The following is a 20,935-nucleotide window of genomic DNA, read 5'->3' on the forward strand; positions in this document are numbered from 1 at the left end:
TCATGTTTCCTGTTAACTGGTCATGGCGCCAAGCTTTCTAGAGGGTGCTGCAGGTTATCTTTTGATTTAGATTTTGTTGTACTACGGGGATTTGTTGCAGCCAGGTCTGCTGGGAGGATACTTCAGCAGTGCAAGCTATTTTGCAAAGTTTTTGAGCCACTGTGTGAGGTTGCGGGCAGCTTCGTTGGTGTCCGTTGTTTTGGTGGGAGGGTTCTAGCTAAGGGAGGTGGTGAGCTGGTCAGCAGTGATCTTGCTCCAGCTTCTATGGGGAACCTGTAGCAGGTGGTGGTGGGTCGTGGTTCTCCTGAAGTAGAAGTGGAAGCAGCTGTTATCTGTCCAGTGTAGAACAGTGGAGTGGCTGAAGGAGATGTGCTTGCTGGAGGAGGAGACGGGGTCAAGCATGTGGCAGGCGTAGTGGGTGGGGGTGTTCACCACTTGCTTGAGTCCGAGGTTGGCGAGGTTGTCCAGCAGGGTGGTGGTGGTGTTTTAGTCATTGTTGTTCTCCAGGTGGAAGTTGAGGTCCCCAAGGAGGATGTAGTCTGAGGGGGTTAGGCCCTGCGAGCTGACAAAGTCTGCGATGGGTTTGCTGAATTGTGTGCGTGGTCACCGGGGTCTGTAGATGAGAGTGCCTCTTAGGGTGGTGTTGGAGCCATCCAGAATGGCTATGGCGATGTGGGGGGCAGAGGAGGCATTCATCCAGTTTTAAGTGAGCATGGCAACATCTGGTGATGTTGTGTCGAAGAGGTTCCAGAGTTCAACAGTGTGCCTGGGTACAGAGCGGGTGTTGAGCAGGATGCACTTGAGGTGGTTGTTGCTGGGGCCTGGCCTGGCGGATGCGGTGCTGGTCCGGAGGCAGGTGAACTTGCAGGGTTGGCAGGTGAAGGTTCTGTGTGTGCATTTTTGACTGGCTTGGCGGCAGGTGGTGTTCCAGCCGGCGTTGAGTGTGTGGAGGGTGGCAGCATCGTAGTTCAGACCGGTGGCCTGGTATCGTTGAGGGCCAGGGGTCCTGGCGCTGTGCGCGGTCCATGCGCGGACAGGCGCAGACGGGCTTACCTTTGTTGCGCCTTCGGCACTACAGCGGTGCCTCCGCTGCACAACAGCAAACTTGCAATATTGTATGAAAATTAATACCACTCACATGGGGTACAAAATAAGAAGGGATGAGGGCAGGCACAAGGGGACCCAGAAGGCAAGGGGCACAGGCACTCAAAGGGGGGCCAGGCAGCAATGACACAGGTGAATCATTGTCGATCTGAGATAGGGTCAAAGCTGGAAGAGCGGACAGGGCAGGCGGAGCTGCAGCAGTGGGTTACCGGCCTATCCAAGGGTCAAGGGTCGCTGTCTCCACTTTGCAGCGTCTGCAATATCAGGGGAGGAGGGGAGGAGGGGTCAGCTGGGAGGCGTGCTGCAAGGACAGCCAATGGGATCCAGGGTGCGGTGTGGCACGGGTGGCAGCATGGGGAATAACAAGCCCGGATGCGCTAGCACCGGCAAAGTGTGCCAGCTGACGAGCTGCCTCACCCCCAATGGCAAGTTTGTGCTCATAAATTTACAAACTGGGCACCAAACATGCCACCCACCCGTTGAGCTCCATAGATTGGGTCTCAGGGGAAATGATCATTGCAAGTGCTGTGAACAATCCGGGGCAGTCTTTGTTACTTTGTCCTGGGGCTGTATTCCTGGTCATCTATGCTGGGAGGCAGTATTGAGATACTTGCACACCACGATGGGTTTGCAGTTGCCGTGTACACCTCTGGTTTGACTACTTCCTCATACTCTGCACATTAAGGGGACAGTGGCCAGGTTGATCAGAATTGCTCTCAGACTGGATATACGACACATCTTATTTACATGGGATAGTAGGGCGTAGCCAGGTATGGAGTGCTGGCTGGAAGACTTGGATTACTGTAAGGACCCAGTCAACTTATCCTGAAGTACTGCTGAGGACGTCTCAACCCAAGCACAACTGGGATCCACTGCTGACTTTCCTTTCTCCTCCTTCACCTGCAAGTGTCACCATACATTCTTCCACGCGTCATACTTTCCATAGTTAATTGTAAACCGTGGTTGATGCGACACATATGTTATTATGCAAGAAATAATATGAGGTATGAACCTTTTGTTTTTGTGCATGCCCGTGCTGTATTATCCAGTGACGTCTCTTGTTTTTCAAGTATGTACTGCCGTAGATTGGAGTATTACTGGGTTATGTTGTGAATAGGTAAAATAACAATGTAATGAGGGAACAGTCCTGTATCGGCTCCATATTTGAGGGTCAGTCTCCATATACCTAGAGGTGTACCAGGTAGTCTGCATCTGCCTCACATGTGTCGGCGTCCTCCATAGAGCCTTAGCAATTTTGCACACATTGTACTGTGCTACTGGGTCACTGACGGTAAGTGACATGCAGCAGTACTACACTAGCACACTAACTGGCAACATGTCAGTCTCTCCTGTGGTATTCATCATGCCTGTCCAGCACAGGACATGCACAGTGGGAGTTGTGTTGCAAGTTTGCTTGTGAGTGATGTTTCTCCATCACACATGCATGTTTCCCACATCTTGCAACTTTTTGGGAGGGGGACAGGGATGTACAACTTGCAGTGAATTTGGTCTATGTATCTGGCTACAGTGCCCACAGTTCATGGTGTGAATGTGTCTGGTGTGGGGTGGTGTTTTTGGACATCTTGGGGCAGATTTACGAGCCCCTTGCATCTCATTTACAACGCCGTTGCGTCACTTTTGTGCAGGGGTTCTTACAACGTGACACATCTGGGAGATGCGGCACGTTGTGATGGCCTGCACCACATGTAGGCGTTCCTGTGCAGTGGGGGGCGTTCCGCCGGGGGGACACCTCCTGAAAGTAGCGGAGTGAAATCTACAAGATTTCACTCAGTCACTTTTAGGCCCATGCTGCGTCAAAACCCTGCGCCTGCCTGAAGCAGGCGTGAGGCTTGACGCAGCATTAACTAGATAGGGCCCCCAGAGCATTGCTGGATCCGCGTTGCGCTTGTAACGCAATTCCAGCAATGCGTCACTTTTACGGCACAGATGCATCACGCATCTGTGCCATTTTGGCACCATGGTGCACTGCATTGTAAATGGCGCCCATCCATTGTGGCGGAGCTGTGGCGCACAATAACTGGCGCATCCCTGCTGATTTGCAGCAATGCGCCAATTATTGTAAATGTGCCCCCTTGTATGTGACACGGTGACATTGATATTGGTAGATTTCTGTTTTGCATGTATGTGCTATAGATGCAAGTGGTATGTTGCATTACTACTTACCAACTAGGACTGCATTCCCATATGTTCCATCCTGGAAGCACTGGTTGATGACTGACTGCTGGAAAATATACGAATCATGCACACTCTCTGGGAACTTTGCTATGACATTTGTGAACATTCCACGGTGGTCCACTATTGCCTGCACATTCATTGAGTGCGTGTGCTTTTTGTTTCTATATATGTGTGCCCTGTCCGCAGGTGGCACAAATCGGATATGTGTGCAGTCTATTGCAGCCAGTACTTGTGGGAATCCAGCTATGGCGTAGAAACCCTGCTTGACCAGGAGCTGTTCACGCACAGTATTGGGGAAGTGTAGTTCCTGGGGTATCATGCTGATTATGCCATCCAACACAATTGGGAGGAATCTTGAAAAGGCTGCCTGTGAGACTCCACCCACTCTGGATGTTGTGGGTTGAAAAGTCCCGGAGGCAAGGAAATGCAGCACAGCCAGTAGCTTTGTTTGCAGGGGGATATTGGTTATCCGCTGGGTTGGTGGTGTGAGCCTGTGGCCTATGTGGTTCAGTATTAAGTCAATGGATGTCCGTTTGTAGTGGGCTATGATGTCCTGTGGTTGTAGATCTCCAAGGACAAGTCGAGTACGCATAGGCCGCCGTCGTCTTTGGCTCTGCCTTGGTGGTGGTCCTGAAGGCGGTGGTGGTGGTGGGGGTGGGGGCTGTTCCCTTTGTGGGACTCAAAGCTGTATGATTACTGCCAACATGGCGTCTGCAGGTCCTCAGCTTTGTGGTGGGGCTGGGCTTGGCTAGGTCTCCTTTTATATGGTCTTTTTATCTCCAGTTTTGCATTTTTAGAACTGGTTTTAGCAGTTCTTATTTATCTCCAGCTAAGGGGCCTTAGCGGGAATTTATTTGCCGCTAAGCATGTCTAGGCGATAGTTGAAAATAGTGCGCTACCGTGTTAGCGACTTTTTTAGTGGAGTTTAGCGAGGGTACGCCTACCTCGCATATCATTAGCGACATTTATCGCTTCCGCGCATTGCAATATTTTTTTCCCTTGCTAACGCATGGGAACTGTCGCTAACAGTAGTTAGCGGCAGCTTCGTAATAGGGCGATAATCTTTTCGCCGCTTTAGCGGGGATTTTCCCCGCTAAAGCGGCGATAGTGCCCTTGGTAATATGCCCCCCTGTTCCAAAACAGATCATCATAGAGACAGGAAGAATGGAAAACAGCCATCAAATGTTAAGGATTAATTGATCTGTCAGTCACAAAAAATAGAGGGGCATATTACCAACATTTAGCAATATTTACCGCTAACCATGCTTAGCAACAAATTTTTTAACGCTAAGCATCGCTAGAAATTATGGCAGAGATAACTTGCTATTAGCAAGGTTTATCTCAGTATTGATAAAAATCCTCACGCTAACTGCCAATTGAGAGATTATCGCTGGAAAACCAACGATAATGTCTCGAAGTTTGGCGTTAGCTTGATGATAGGGGCTCACAAACTTAGCCATGATATGCACCTTCTATAGGATATCATGGCTAAGTCAGGAAAATACCAGGTGTAAAAAAAGCAGTGCTAACCGTGGTTAGCGCTGCTTTTTCTATCACTAACAGGGTTAGCAAAATCATTGATAATAGGAGAAATGCCGCTTAACAACATTTCTCCTATTATTTTTCTCTGGAACGCCCCCTTTGCATCTCATTAGAGATGCAAGGGGAAGCGTAAAGAAAAAGGGTGCTAACATGCGAATTTGCGTGTTAGCACCCTGTTGCTGATAGGGAGATACTTTTATCTCTGCTTTCTCAGCTTTTAAACCCAAAAAAGTGGAGATAAATCCCTTGATAATATGCCCTAATATATTTCTCTGTATGTTTAGAATGTATTTTTTTATTTTTTTAACACACTTTATGGATGACTGCAGTATATCACGTGCATTAGGAAAATACTCCTCTAGATACAGTCTTTTTCCCCCATGTCAACAATCTCATTACATGCATTGCATATCAGTTTGTCTCTCATCATCCTGTATGGTAGAGCAGGCTAACAAAGATAATTTTTGGCACTGGAAATGCAACCAAACGAGCAATAGACATGTTGTATCCTCGGCATCATTTCAAAGTTGTGCATATTTATATTCAACTAGTGAGAACTTATACAAACCCCGTCTTCCACCCCCCAACCCTCCCCAACTCTCTCCTGGTCAGTTGCATCTTAGCATCTACGATGGTTGCAGGGAGTAAACATATAGGCATCCTTCTGTAAGATGCAGTGTACAAGGTAGAATCATAATGTCTTGATCTACAGAGCCTAATGTCGAGGAACATCTAGGCGTCCTTGTATGTTACTGGGTCTCGGTATCTTGTGTGGGAGCCAAATCAAGTGCTTCCAGATTGATTAACATGGCCTCCCAAACCAGCGAGATGGGTTGCTTCCTCAGCCCTTTCTCTTCCTCCCTTCGGAGAGCTGCACCCTCTGCCCTCCCCCATTGAAGCATGTCAGTCTGCCAGACAGTGACCATCGGATATCTGGGGGACTTCCACCTCATTGTGAGCATCCTGATCGCCAAGATGAGTGCTAGGTCTAAGAACTTTAGCAGCACCTTTTGGACCTTTGAGCGTCTACGAAGTCCCACCAGGCAGCTTAGGGCCTCGTACGGGACCGGGAGTTGTTTCACTATGGTTAGAGAGTGGCGCACTCCTCCCCAGTAACCCCGTAGGTGAGGGCAAGACCACAACATGTGGGTAAAGTCCACCTCATCCCCTTTACAACAGGGGCAGTAGTGGGGGGAGTCTAGGAACATATGGTGTATTCTTTTCGGTGTAAGGTATGACCTATGGAGTATCATCTCCTGTATAAATTTGAGCCTTGCATTACGCAACACTTTTTTGGGGTATTCCAGCATACGTTTCCATGCTTGGTCTGTGATCTCTGCTCCGGGGTCCTCCGCCTATTGTGCCCTAAAGGAGGTAAGTGTGATTGCTGCATGTGCCCGTACTCCAGTACATAGCCAACTCACCAAATGCCCTCCAGGTCTCCTGGAGTATAAGAGGCATGCCAAGGTATGCCGTGGGGGTTCAGTCCTCTGTGGGGCCCATGTGGTTCTGATATAGTGTTTCATGGTAGCGTGTAAAAGGTACAGGCGTGGTGACGCTTCAGTGGCCTGCAAAAAGGAGTTGTGATCCAACATAGTGCCATCACCAAAGAAAGCTACTACCTCCTCTCCACCATTGTCCGTCCAGGCCTGTATTCTGGTCCGCGTGAGTCTCCCTTGTGGTGTAGGGATACCTAGTATGGGGATGTTCGTGGCGTATGGGGTCACTGTGGACGTGCATGATAGAGTCTTCCTCCAACAGAGTAGGGCCGTCCATAACATGGGGGGCAATCTGGGGGGATCTTAGGCCTCGGCAGTAGCACAGAGTGCAGCTCACCTCGGTCCAGCCTCTGTGGCGTGAACCTAATTTCATGTAAGTTCCTTCCTGCAGTCCAGTAGGAAAGCCACTGTAATTGACTAGCATAATAATGACCTTGGAAGTCAGGGACTCCCAGGCCACCGTTCTGTGTCGCCAGCTTGATCTTTCAAAGACATATTCGTCTCCAATGAGAGTAGTCAGTATGGTGTTCAGTGTATTAAAAATGGATTGTGGGAGGACCACAGGAAGATTCCCAAAGAAGTATAAGAGGCGAGGCAGCATCATAATTTTTGAGATGGAGATCCGCCCCATTACTGATAAGGGTAGGGAAGACCAAAGGCCAACACTAGCACAAGCCCTGTTATTGCCCGCAGGATATTGCCCTCTTTTTTGTCCGCTTGTGATCTGTATACGTGAATGCCTAGGTATTTAAAGGTGGCGGGGGTCACTGGCAGGATGTAAGTGCCGAATTGCAGGTGGGTTATGTGTGGTGTTTCTTGAAAGAAATAGCAGGTCGATTTCTCCGGGTTTATGGCCAGGCCTGATAAGCATTCAAAGATGGTGAATATACCCGGGAGAGGGGCATTATCAGCCGCCAGGTCCCGTAGGTACAGGAGTATGTCATCCGCATAGATAGATATTAGGTGATGTACACCGTCAATGTGGCTGCCAAGCTGGTCTGCCGATCTCCGAAGAGCCAGAGCCAGGGATTTCTCTGCCAATACAAACAGCAGGGGAGACAGAGGGCACCCCTGCCTTGTGCCTCTGAAAATATTATATTGGTCAGAAATATAGCAGCCCGTACCGGCCCTAGCTGTAGTGGACGTGTATAATAAGCGAACCCATTTAAGGTATGTGTACGAAAACCCAATCCGTTGCAACGTCACGAACATGAAGTCCCAGGATAGGGAATCGAGTGCCTGTCTAAGGTCTAGTGCAATGCATCCTGCGTGGTGGTAAGCTCTAGGGGTGGCTGTCATTACAGAATTTAACCGTCTGGTGTTTAGAGAGGTGCAGCAGTTTCGGAGGAAGCCACACTGATCGCTGTGAATAAGCGCATTAAGGTCTGGTGTTTAGAGAGGTGCAGCAGTTTCGGAGGAAGCCACACTGATCGCTGTGAATAAGCGCATTAATAAGCATGTGAATAAGCGCAGTGCGGTTGTATACGGTTAGCATGGGCCTTGCTTAGGATTTTGAATTTAGTGGCTATCATATAGAGGGGTCTGTAATTTGACATCTCTAAACCGTCCCGCCCTGGTTTGGGTATTGACATGACCAGTGCCTGCATGGTGGAATCCGGCAGGCGGCCAGTCTCAAAAGCCGTCTTGTAGACAGCCTCCAGTGTAGGCACTAAGGACTCCAAGTATGTAAGATAAAATTCAACGGAGTGCCCATCCATTCCAGGCGTCTTGTTACGGGTTAGACCCTTAATCGCAGCGCGGATTTCTTGTTGATTAATAGGGCCGTCAATATCTTTCTGCACTTCCTCTGGTAGTACCGGGAAGGGAAGATCTTGCAAGAATTCGGTAATCAAAGAGCTTTCTACTGGAGTGGGGGTGCATAGAGCGTCTCTAAGTGATCATGAAAGGCAGCATTTATTTTGGCTTGTGTATGGACTACATGTCTTGCCAGTGTTTGGATGCTGTATATGATTGGTGAGTCAGGTCTTTCTCTGACAATGGGGGCAAGCAGTGTACCTGATCCATCCATCTCGGTGTATTTTCTTTGGAGAAACACCCTGTTGTCTATTGTCCGAAATGTCTCCAATGTCTCCGCGTGATCTATGTGGGTGGATTGTAATACCTCCCATTTGTCTGGATCTGATAGTTCCTCCCTCTATAGTGCATGTAACCAGTGCTCAAAGTCTAGTAACCATTGGTGCGTCTCTTGTCAGGCCCTCACCAATTGTCCGATCGTCACCCCCCTCACCACCACCTTCAAAGCATCCCATTTGATCAAGTTAGAGGACGCTATATTCCAGTTTTGAGCCAGGTAATTGGTAATAGTGTTTGACAGAGTCATGCAAAAGGGGGCATCCTCAAGCAATTGTGGGTGCAATTTCCTAGTGGACACTGGAGTGGGCACTATACCCCAACAAAGTGTGTGCTCTAGTGGGTTATAGTCGGAAAAAGTCTTGGCCAGGTATGTGGAGCTGTGGACCTTCGCCAAGATGGTGCCTGCGCAGAGGAACCTGTCAATTCTGGTATGGAGGCTGTGCACTGGAGAGTAAAAGGAATATTCCTTGTGGGTTGGGTAAAGGTATCGACAAGCGTCAGAACGTGTCCACCCGCTTGCTCACATAGTGAATTGGTCCGCTAGCTTGCCAGCTGTTGCACTGTGTAGGGGGTTGTGACCTGTCTAGTCCAGTGTCCAGTACCACATTCCAATCCCCTCCCAACAGCCAGGGGATCCCATCCCAATCCGCCAAGACCACACTCAGCTTACTCAGGAAGCGATCTTGTTCGAAGTTAGGGGTATAAATTCTCCCAAGGAGCATCAGAGAGCCGTCAAGAGTGCCCTTCACTAGTATGTATTGACCCTGGTCATCTACTCGGGGCTCAAGTTCAACAAATGGGACTCCATGTCGCCCCCAAATAGTCGCCCCCCAAGCGAAAGCAGAATAGTTAGTGGAGTAAATATGTCCTCTCCATTTTTCTATATCTTTTGTGTTTAGGAGTGAGTTAGATAGGATTCCTGAAGGAACGCCACCTGTGTCTTACGTATGAGAAGAAATGCATGTATGCGGTGTCTTTTCTGGATTGCTCCTATTCCCTGAACTTTCCATGTGAGCAGGTTGTATGACCCTATTGTATTAGCGGCCCCTGCCATGTTCCTGTGTGTAAGTGATACTCATCTCTGCGTGGAGCCAGCAGGGAAGATCTGACCAGGAGTCCCCTTTCCCCAACAACTTTAACATAACTGGGCACATCGCCTAAACTGTGTTGGGCCCAACAATGGTGTACAAATGGTACAGAACAAATAACGGTGCGCACGCCAATAGGGAGGTAGCCAACCTTATGTCCGAACATGGTCCTAGAATGGTCTGTGACCTAATGGCTCAATGGTTCCCCATCTCCCGGGGGGATTATACATCGGCGTGGTGGGAACAATGTTATTAGTATATTCAATTACAACAGTGAAAATTGCAGAGCCCCCCAGCAAGTACGGCATATCCTACGTGTCTCGTGGCGCTGCAAGTGTAGTGATAGAACGTGCGAGCAGTGCCCCACACATCACCAACTGTATATAGGAGTTTGCCAGTTTACACATTGATCTATACCAATAAAAGAATACGATAGTCTGTCCGGCGTCGGGTTCGTGCCCACTGCAAGGGCAAAATATCCCCGCAGCAGCAGTCTCAAGTGTCCTTGACCGATCCGCCTCATTCACTTGTCAATCACTGCTCTCCATGCGATGGTGGGGAAAAGGATTGCACTATGGTCATAATCCGAATGGAGAGTACTGTCCTCCGAGTCTGTAGCAATTTTGTTTGAATCTTCGTGGAAAGAATTGCCCACCGCAAGCAGTCCCTCCTGGTCCCATTGTTGCTGTTCCCACGATGGGCCTGCACATCCTTTGCCCCGGTTGGGGTTCTGAGTTCATCGAGAGGACCACTTCGGGAGTGCTTCCGAGTCCTGCGAGGAGACACCCAGGTGACTTATTTGACTAGAGCCAATGCCCATCCTCCCCATCCACTCCTCAACATCTGCCGGGCTTGTGAAAAAGTGAGTCTTCTTATCATGTATTTACCTTCAATCGGGCAGGATACAAGAGGGTGTATTTGAGTTGTGCAGTCTGTAGCTTTTTCTTAACATCCTGGTAGGACGATCTCTATCTCTGCACCAACACTGCATAGTCAGTGTATAAGGATATGCAGTGGTTTTCGCACTGGATTAGTGCCCTTACTCTAGCTTTCTGTAGCAAGATGTCACGATCTCTAATCTCTATAGTTGAGGATTTTCACGATCAGAGTGCAGGGCGGCGTGCCTAGTCTGGGTTGTTCCCTTGGGATCCTATGAGCCCTTTCCACGCAAATGTACGGGGAGAGTCCCTCAGATGTCACATGTTCCCTGAACCATGTTTCCATGAAGTCAGCCGCTCTGCTCCCCTCACAGCATTCCGGCAGACCGATAACGCGGATGTTATTGTGTCTATTTCTACCCTCCACATCCTCCACCTGGTCCTTGAGCATAGTTACCTGTTGTTGGAGCTGTTGAAAGGAGGAAGAGTGTTCCGCCACTCTAGGGGTGAGGTTAGCAAGAGATTGGTCATGTTCCTGAACTGTGTCTGCCAGTTTGGTATGGTTTGCCTTCAGCAGCGTTAGTCCCGTGGTAAGCGCGCCCATCTGTAGTTCCATTGCCGTTCTAGAGTCCCGAATCTCCTTGAGGATGAGGTCCAGGTTATCTGGTGTCCCCTCTGCATGGCCAGTCAGATCCACCCCATGCGAGGGGGGCCTACTAGCGTGGCCCGACATGGCAGAAGGAGGGTCAGGGCCTTGATGCCCTTCTAATGTCTTTTCCTGAATCCTGCCAATAGCTCAATGTCTCCACCAGGTCAAGTGCCGGGCCGCCCCTGTGATCAGTCTCAGAAGGGTGCTGGTAATGCCACATGTATTAGTAGGGCACAGCAATGTACCTCAGATGAGCCCTGATGGGGAGGGGGGTGTGGGCCCAGGCAGACCTGTGGAGTGTGGCACCAGTGGGCAGCAGCGCTCCCTGTGGCATGGAGCCGGTAAATTACGGTGCTATGTCTGGGGGCTATGGTGTTACCTCTTCCTCCCCCTTTCCTGCAGGAGTTCTCTCACCTCGTCGACGCCTCACACACACGTCGTGGTCCAAATCCCTACGGCCCGGCGGACATCGCTGTCGCCTCCAGTCCCCCCATTAGGCAGTACCTCTGGTCAGTTCAAAAGGATGCCGGTGGTGCCTGCGGTAGTGGTGCTGCGCAGTCCCATTGCTTTGCAGTGTACCCGGGCAGGCCTCAGCAAGGGGGGTAATGGTTAGATGAGCTTGTGCCCCTCTGCGTGAGGTTAAGCAAATGCAGTGAGTCCAGTGTTAATGGGTCACGGTGTATGCAGGTTGCTGCTCGGGCTCTCGGGCCTTACCCGTCAGCGCTGTCCCGCTGGTGGTCTGTCCAAAGCAGCGGTCTCCAGCTGCACCCCCCGGCGTGTCAGGCTTTGGGACAAATAACAGTGCGTTGTGTGGGAGGCCTGTGATCTGCCACCATTCACCTCCGCTGTCCCGCTGGGCGCCTCCCACCCAGCTCCACCTTTTATTCCCAGTACGGCCTTGCTCCCGGGTCTAGCAGGTACTGTTGTGCGATCTTGGGTACAGGCATCACCCAGGGACACGGTAGGATACAGACGGGGCACCGAGTGTACAAGTTGGAGAATTTGGGCCGAATATAGGCCCCGGCTGGTTGCACATCCCAACGCGGCCAAGCAGTCTTACCACATGCGTGCCCCACACCGCCGCAAGCTCTGTACTGTGACAATTCCAGTAATGGGACCAGGTTCCCAGGATCACTGTACCTCCAGCCGCAGTGTCCGCGCTGGGTTACAGGAAGCAGGGTGGGCCACCTACATCAATGCAGGACCGCGTGGTCTCCCAGCACACCGTGGCGGTCCTAAACTCACTCCTAAAACACACCACCTCCGCCTGAATGCTGCAAGTCACCAGGCCGTTTCCCGGCCGGGCTGTACATCCCGCCAGTCAGCTCTTCAGCCCATCTCCAAGTCTTCCGGATGGGCTCGGGGCCAAGACCCTGGTAAGGGGTCGATGTCTGCCGGTCCGCGGGGAGAGCCCGGACCACAGCCCACACAGCTAGGTGCACCGCAAACGTGCCTCCGCTCTACCCCAGGCCGTGGCTTCTGGCATCAATGGGCGTCGGGTAGGGCCCGGTCTGTGGCAGCAGGTTCAGGGCTGTTCTCGGCACTGGTCGAGTCTCTCCGCTACTGCGGGGGCCTCAGTACTTCTTCATCCGCACTCCCCTATAGTCCTCAGCCGAGTGTATGGCGTGTATTTATCAGTTACCCCCTGGAAGGGTCCAGAGCTCTATCGGACCACAACTGCCATCTTAGATGGCTAGCCACGCCCCTTTATGGTGTATTTTTAAACTATCAACCAAGGTGTATTCTGTCAGTTCTGAGAGATGCTTACAAACTACCAGCACTCCTTTGTTCCGAGTGAAGTTGCAAGGGTGCCATGTGCCTTAAATGCAAGCAAAGTTCTGCCTCCCCACAGAGCTTGATTTGTGAGCACCTGGTGTGGATTGGGGCCCTCAAATTCGTGCAACTTCACCTTCTGCACTATTTATCAATCTGCTCAACTGTTCATACAATAGGTAGAATTGGTCATTAGAAAGGGGAACCAAGGAAAGTTTCAGGGTAGTGATTCCAAACCACAAAATGCATTGTTCTAAACTAATATTGCCCATTGGCATTTTTTCTTTTTCTTTTATGTTTAATAAACTTTATTGCTGATGAAAATTACAAAGCATAAGCCAAGAACCTATCATATTACAATTGAAATGGCAAAAAGTTAAAGTAGTGGCCAAAACAGAGTAGAAAGCTATTTTCATTTTGACAATATCATGAGTAGGGAAAGGGAACATAATAGAAGTCAACAACTGAAGATCGAGTGTCCATAACAATACAAGCTACTGAACAATAAGGAAATAATCAAAATACCTAAAAAACTATTCAATGATGGGGAATAATATAAAGGAAAAAAGCTGAGATAATAAATAATACTCTATTGAGGTTGAAAATTTTCAGAACTAGTACATGATACACAAATCGTTGTAATCTTATTTAAATATTTAGTTAAAGGTGACCAAAATACATCCCTGTTTAAAGCTGGTTTAAAAGAGGAGGCAAAAGCAATATCCAGTCTGTGATAGTGACAAATATTTCACTAAGACTTAACTGAGAAATCAGTGGAACTTTTCCAGTGTAGTGTAATTTTCTGAAAGGCTAAAGCTGAAATTAGGTCAAACAATCCCATTTCATGTAGAAGTAATCCCAAAGACTCTGATAAATTTCCTATAAATAGAATAACATTGAATTGAGGGGTAAGTAAATTTAATTGAATTTCGAGACCAGATATTCTTCCACAATGTTACAGTAAGGCAGGAGAAAAAGAGATGCATCAAATCAGCCAAAGTAAAGTCACATGACCAACAAGTCTTATTATTAGTGTGAGTAAAGATATCTATGGAAAGTGGAGTATAATATAATCTATGATATAAGAAAAACACAGATTGAGTGAGGGATGCGGATCATGAAAACTTCAAAGATCTATCCCAGATCTCATTCCAGAAATCGGTGCTCCAAAAACAACCCAAATCTGTCTCCCAGATGAGTTGCAATTTAGATTTAGGACGACTAGAGGATGGGTAAGTAGATGTTTGTAGATCAGGGATGCTTTGGGAAGTACCCCTAAAATTCTATGAAGCGTATCCTCTGCGGGTGTAACAACATTTGAAGGAAGAGTATAAAATACATCTAGAATTATTCCCATAAGGATTGAGAATTTGTGCCAAAACAAGCGAGGACACATAAAGGTAACCTGAAATTGAGGGAAAGAGGAAAGAGTCATACAATGGAAAACATCTAGGACCCAAATAATTCCCTAGATCTATGGGATTTCCAATAAAGAGGTCTAATGTTAATGGTAATGAGATGATTGTACCAAAGAGGAGACTGTAAGAAGGAGTCCCTAGAAGTGATCCTCAATTGGCAGTGAGGCCTTAATATTGAACAAGTATGTTTGAACAGTGGGAGGGAAGTAATATAGCCCTTTGTAGTAAAGCACTTTGTACGTGCATTCGGCTCCTGCAGTGCTCTGCACTGTGTGTGTGGCCCTGTAATGTATGTCCTCCCATTCGTGTCTGAGAGAGTCCGCTCCAATTCTTCCTCCCACCGTTATTGACCCTTAAAGCAACCACCCCACACAATTTGTTAACATCGAGATGAAGTGCTTATCGTCTGGTTTGCAAACTATTCACTTCTCAAAGACAGTCAGCTTTCGCAATGCCGACTTTTGATAAGTGGGTCCTGTAACTCAGTGACGCTGGTGGTATTGGAAGGCATCTGCCTGAGAGAGTCCATAGTCTGTTTCAGTTGGTCAAAGGGAATTAGGCAGTCCTGGTCAAAAAGCGAACAGACCAGCTTACAGGCCAGCTTTCGCCATTAACCGAAGATCGTTGAGTCATGCCCCTGCAGAAAGTCAGGGTTTCCCGTGAGTGGAGCCAACGGTGAGGGAAATGTAGTCAGGTATTTGGCACACAAAACACTGTCCCAAATATTTGTTGGTCACTGGGCAGGGGAGGAATATAGTCCCCAATCTCTGTGCTTACGTGGAAGCCAGATTTCTCTCCAGATGCTGACCCCTGCAATTGTTTGGTCAATGACGGCATCCTTGTCAAGTGCCTCTAGCTATAAGAAACCGATTTGAGTACTCTCTGTTTACCCTAACAAAAGCTCTAGGGGCGCTATAGATACAAGAAACCCATTTGATAAAGCCATCAATGAAGCCAAAATGTCACAAAGTGTCAAACAGATAGGACGGCCTCACCCGGTCAAATACTTTTTCAGCGTCAATTGCAAGGACTGCTGCCTCCCCGCCCGTTCTATGTATAACATCTGTAAGGTGTAACAGTGTTTTCGTGTTTTTCCGCTCTGCCGGGTAGGTATAAATTCCGATTGGCCCGCATCGATTAATCCCACCATCAGCGGGTTGAGCCAGGTCACTAGTATCAGTGAATATCTTAGCATTGATGTTCAATAAGAGGTCAATCAGCTGGGTCTTTTATTGGTTTTAGGATAACAGAGATCAAAGCTTCCAGCATCGAGTCTGTCAGAGAGCCGGTTTCTTGGAAAGAGTTTAAGACTTGGGTCAGAAGTGGTGCCAGTTCTAGGCAGCATAATTGATCAAATTGGGCCGTGGTCCCGTCCAGTCCCGGCGCTTTGTGTCTTTGGAGGTGTGCAAGGGCCGCGATCACTTCGTCTGTACGGATAGCTTGGTCTAATTGTTCTGCAATAGTCCCGGTCAGCCTGGTGACATGTATGTCCCGCAAAAACAAGTGCGGGGACATCCGAGGCGTGTCTTCCTCCGCATATATTGGCTGATAGAAATTAGGACATTCCCTTGTTGTGTCTCTATCTCTTTGCACCGCATCCCCTGACTCTGTTCTAATTGAGCGGATCATAGTTGTTAAGGTCTTTGCTCTGAGACTTTGCACCAGCATTTTGCCAAACTTGTCGCCGCTAATAACATTTTTATTTCTGATTCATTAAAGTGCATATTCTGCTCTATTAAGATCTAGTTGGGACAACAACAGTCTTTTCAGTTCCCTCCATATTCTGGGTGCCCCAGTCCTCTTGTGTATTGCCTTCATCTCCCTCACTTCCTGCTCTATGCTATGCCTTTTCTCCCGGTACGATTTCTTATCACCTGCAGAGATCAATATGCAGCCCCGCCTGACCACCAGTTTCAGTGATTCCCACAGAGTCGCAAGGAAAGTAGTCCCTGTTTAATTGATCTGCAAATAGTCTATGATAAGGGCATGAACCTCCTATACCACCGACTTGGATTGCAGGAGGGTATCCCTCAAGCTCCATCCTGCCAGGAGTGGGGTATGCATTTTCTTCTGTAAGGCGACCATGATCACAGCGTGGTCTGACAGAGAGTGGGGTTCCATGATGGGATCCGATAGAGTCCAGGTGAGCAACAGAGAGGCCAGGATGTGGTCTATGTGTGCATATGTTGTGTGTGCTGCTGAATCGTGTGTGTAGTCCCTGATGTCCGGGTGATGATTGTGCCAAACCATGTTCCCCTAGCCATGGCAGACCATCACCCGACAGGGAGCCCCGTCTGCATGTGTCTTTGTCCTGAGCGATCTAGATTTGAGTCCATTACCAGATTAAGATCTCCACCCATGAAGATTTCTGCATCCGTGGGCAATAAGATCTCACCCAGGGCTTTGCGGATGATTTGTTCTTGCTGTTTATTTGGGGTGTAGATGTTGGGGAGCATGACCTGCAAGGTCTCCCACTGAATCCTGACAGCCAGTAACCATCCCTTTATTACCGCAATGGTGGCTAGGAGCTGGCCGCTAAACTTCCTGCTAAAGACAATAGCGACCCTACTGGTCTTTTGAGCCGTATAAGATGACCATAATTTGAAGGGGTAGCTCAGAGCATGCATGCAGATTACATTGAGCTGCAAAAGGTGAGTTTCCTGCAGGAGGCAGATGTCCCCCCGGGAGCTATCCAGGAGGGACAAGATCGCTGCTCCTTTTACTGGGTGATTCAGACCACAGACATTTAGGCTTACAATTTTTAAACCTTTGCTCTTCATGTCAAGGTGCAAAGGGGTTGAGCGTTAGTGTGCATGTATCTACTGCTGTGCCTAGTCCGCCTGTCCCATAGCCACTCTCAACCTGCCAGAACAGTGTTATAGTCAGGTATCGGTGAGAAGAAGAGGTGCAAAGACAGGGGAAACAAGAACAATATTAGAATCCTGAATAGGCCCAAAATATTCCCTCCACAAAAGATCAAAAAATCTATCTTATCTCAACAGGAGACATCAGTCCCTCCGGATGTTTTTTCAGTTTTGAGAATAGTGGAGTCTCTTCGTTGGCACTAAGGAAGGAGAAGTCCAATGGTCGAGAGTTCCCCGGTGCCATCTGGAGTCACGCCATCCGGTGCCTAGGAGACGCAGTTCAAGGAGAGACACATTCAGGCGATTTTGGCCAGGCGTTGATCACTGCCATTCTGTCACTCGCTTTTGTCTCCGAGTCAGGCTTCTGGCTAGCGGAGGGGCCCCTCACCCACCACCACTTGAAATTGATGGGTTTCATCGTCCTCCTGCGCCTCATAATATCTTCATGAGGAGACTCTTCTGGGCAGCCCAATACCTCAGAGGCTTCCTTTAGAGATTTTATTTGCCATAGCTTGTTCTCAAGCCGAAAGATGATGCGAAAAGGGGGGCCCAGAAATAGACTATCCCCTTTTCTCGCAAATGTGTGGTGACAGCCCAGAACTCCTCCCTTTTGAAGAGTGTGATCAAGGAGAGGTCCTGGAAGAGGGCCAACGTGTGCCCCCTGAACTGTACCAGGTGTGCCTTTCTAGCTTGATGGAGGATGGTTTCTTTAGGCTGAGAATCATGTACACACACAAGGATGTCTAAGGGGGGGCTTTGTTGCCTTTGGGCAGACCCACTCAGTGCACTCTGTCCGTTTGGATCTCTGTAGGCTCTCATCACCTAGTACTTGTTTGAAGAGAGCTAGGACGTATTGGAAGATGTCATCTCTTTTGGCCTGGGAAGGCATGCCTCTGATGTGCACATTGTTGTGGAGAAATTTTTTTTCTAGTTCCTCTGTGGCCGCTTTTAGTTAAATATGCTGCAATGTTTCTTGCTGCTTTCAGCTCTTCGTCCCTACCGGTTTCTCGCTCTTTCAGGGATACGCCGCATTCCCCAACCTCTTCCAAGTCCTTTCTAATATCTTTCAGGTCTGCCGAGAGTTACTTTCGCATGGCGAGCAGGTCTTCTCTGAGAGATGTGAAGAGCTTGGACATATAGACCTGGGTTGCAGGAGCGTCTGGGGCCTCCAGATCTCCCTCCAGAACTTTGTCATCCACTGGCACACTTAATATGGAGGGCACAGGAGGTTGCTTCAGTAGCATGTCTTTAACAGACCTGTCTTTTTTATTCCTGGCAGTGGCCATTGGAGCAATGGAGGGTGGCGGCTGTACGGAGGGAGGAAATCAGCGATGTGGCTTGGTCTGGAAGCCCTAATTGGTATCATCTTTCACAGCCTCTCTGAGTGCTGGCGCTGGGCAGGTCACAAAGATCTTTTCTAGTCTAGGCCTCCTGGGGCTGTCCGTGTCTATTCCCGCAGTTGGTGTGTGCAATACTATGGCAGGGGTGGGAGCAAAAGCCATGTCCGTGGGAGAGTACTACTTCCAGAGGCCCCCTCTGAGCACTGTCTGGGTCTCTGCATTTTAAATCTTGATGAACCACTGAGCTTTGCATATGGGCCGCGCAGGAGAAGTCTGCCGCAACCCGGGTCAGTGCAGACCAAGCAATCAGCTATAGGCCCAATTGTGTCCTCTTAGGCTCCTTGGTTCACTCAGTAATCGCCCCCCAGTTACATAGGGTCCCAGCAGGCCATTTTAATTGCCAGTCCTCTCTCCTGGCTCTCGCCTAAGCACCTGCAGCTTGTCAATGTCAGCATACAGATCTCCACCTGTGGCCCGATACCTCGCCTCCAAGGCCCCTATCCATAAGTACATGGCCTGCCGGGCCTCAGGGACTGACTCTTCGGCCTTGCACCTTAGCTCCATGACCAGGGAGATGTCACTTGTTACTCCCGCACATAGCCTGCAATCCCGCCAACCTGGGGGAGTGCTCATAACTGCACCCCTGCGCTGGGCACCCCACCAGGGGGAGACTCACCGGTCCGACGGTCCGTGCGACCACTAGTGCCTCACTGTGGCCGCTGCTCAACCATCCGTCAACTTGCTCTGGTCTCTCCTTGCAGAGCTCACCACTCTCAGGGGCCCAGGGAGATGCCTCTTCAGTGTCAGATTACACAAGTTGGTTTTCTGCAGCAGGGGTATCTGATGTCTCTAGGCCACACCAGGCGTCCACAGGGGGCATTCAGCTGGGGCCAGAATCGCCGCAAGATCATCCCCCCTAGATGACACCGGTGTATGTGCACCGCCTGGCTAAATTCCCTCTCAGTCCGCTGCAGCAGCCCCCACTCTGCCTATCACCGGTTGCTAATTTGGGTCCTGCATGGGGCAAAGCCGCCGTATCTCTCAGGCTTCTTTCGCTATGCAACCTCACCTTCTTTTAGAGCATCTTGTGTTATCAAGCAGCAAGCCTGAGCCTTTCTATTTGCCTGACAGGCTCCCGCTGCCCTCGTTATGGCTATTGACCGAGGCGGTGAGTCACGCAAGGCCGCCCGCCGGAGTCAGCCTCTTTCTCCCTCTCGGGTTCAGGGTTCAAGATGCTGGCCCAGCTTCTATCACCCTTCACACGCCGCAGCAGTTTCACTAACCTCCACTCCGAGCCTATGGACCAGACTGAAATGTTTCCTTGTGCTTGTGACTAGTCTTCCACAATCATAATGGCCGGCACCTGGCTGCTATGTAGAAGCGAATTGACGATGGTGCTGGAGAGACTCGTAGAAGCATCTACTCGGCTAACATCCTGGCCAAGCACTTCCCAAGTGATGTTTTAAACCGAATTTGGTAATGGGGAGAATTTCTGTCTTGTCAGAATTGATTTCATAACCTGAAACTAGGAAAAATTTGACATTTCTTGCAATAAATGAGGAATAGAAGTTTCAGGATTAGATAGAAAAAGCAAAATATCATCCATATAGTTTGACATTTTCAAATGTTGATACTGTAAAAAAATCCCTGCTGGCGGATATGAATGGAAAAGGCTCAAGCAATAAAATAAATAAAAGGGAAGATAAAGGGCAAACTTGATACACAAAATGTTTCAATGGAATAAATTGAGAAAGAAGGCCATAAACTGTTACAGAAGCTTTAGGAATCGTACAAAGTAAAGTGACAAGAGAAATAAATTTGGGACCAAAACTGTGCCAATGAAGAGCTTTAAATAACCAATCTACTCTATCAAAAGCTTTCTCCACATCAATAGAAACTGCATCTAAAGAGTAAAATAGGGTAGGAGCTTTATTTAAAACATTAAGTAGCAACCGTGAATTTTCTGATGTTAGTCTACCTTAGACAAAGCTACACTGCTCTAGACCAATAAAATTTGGCAGGAGAGGTTCAAGACATAGATCTAGTAATTTGTCAAAAATGTTATAATCAACATTTACAAGGGATATAGGGTGATATTTCCTACATTGCTTAGGATCACAACCATCTTATGAATTAGACATATTGTAGCTTCTAAAAATGTGCCATCCACCTTGCCAGTACTACCAAAGTATTGAAAAACATGCAAGAGTTTCGGAAGTAGTAAGTTTGATAAATTAAGATAAAATTCTACCGTAAACACATCTGGGCCCGGGTTTTTTAAGTCGACTTAAATATTTAGATAATTCCAGAATCGATATATCAGATTTAAGAGATGCAAAATCAAGATTAGCATGAGAAGCAGGGGAAACCCGTCCAAGCTAAGAATCAATAGAGGAGTTGGATGTAGGAGATTCGGTAGTGTATAGATTTGTTTTTCTTAAAGTCACCTAGGATGACCTGGTCTTTGAAAGATGTTTCCTACCAAATGAG

Source organism: Lissotriton vulgaris, chromosome 7 (genome assembly GCF_964263255.1).
Source record: "Lissotriton vulgaris chromosome 7, aLisVul1.2, whole genome shotgun sequence".
Classification (NCBI taxonomy): Eukaryota; Metazoa; Chordata; class Amphibia; order Caudata; family Salamandridae; genus Lissotriton; species Lissotriton vulgaris.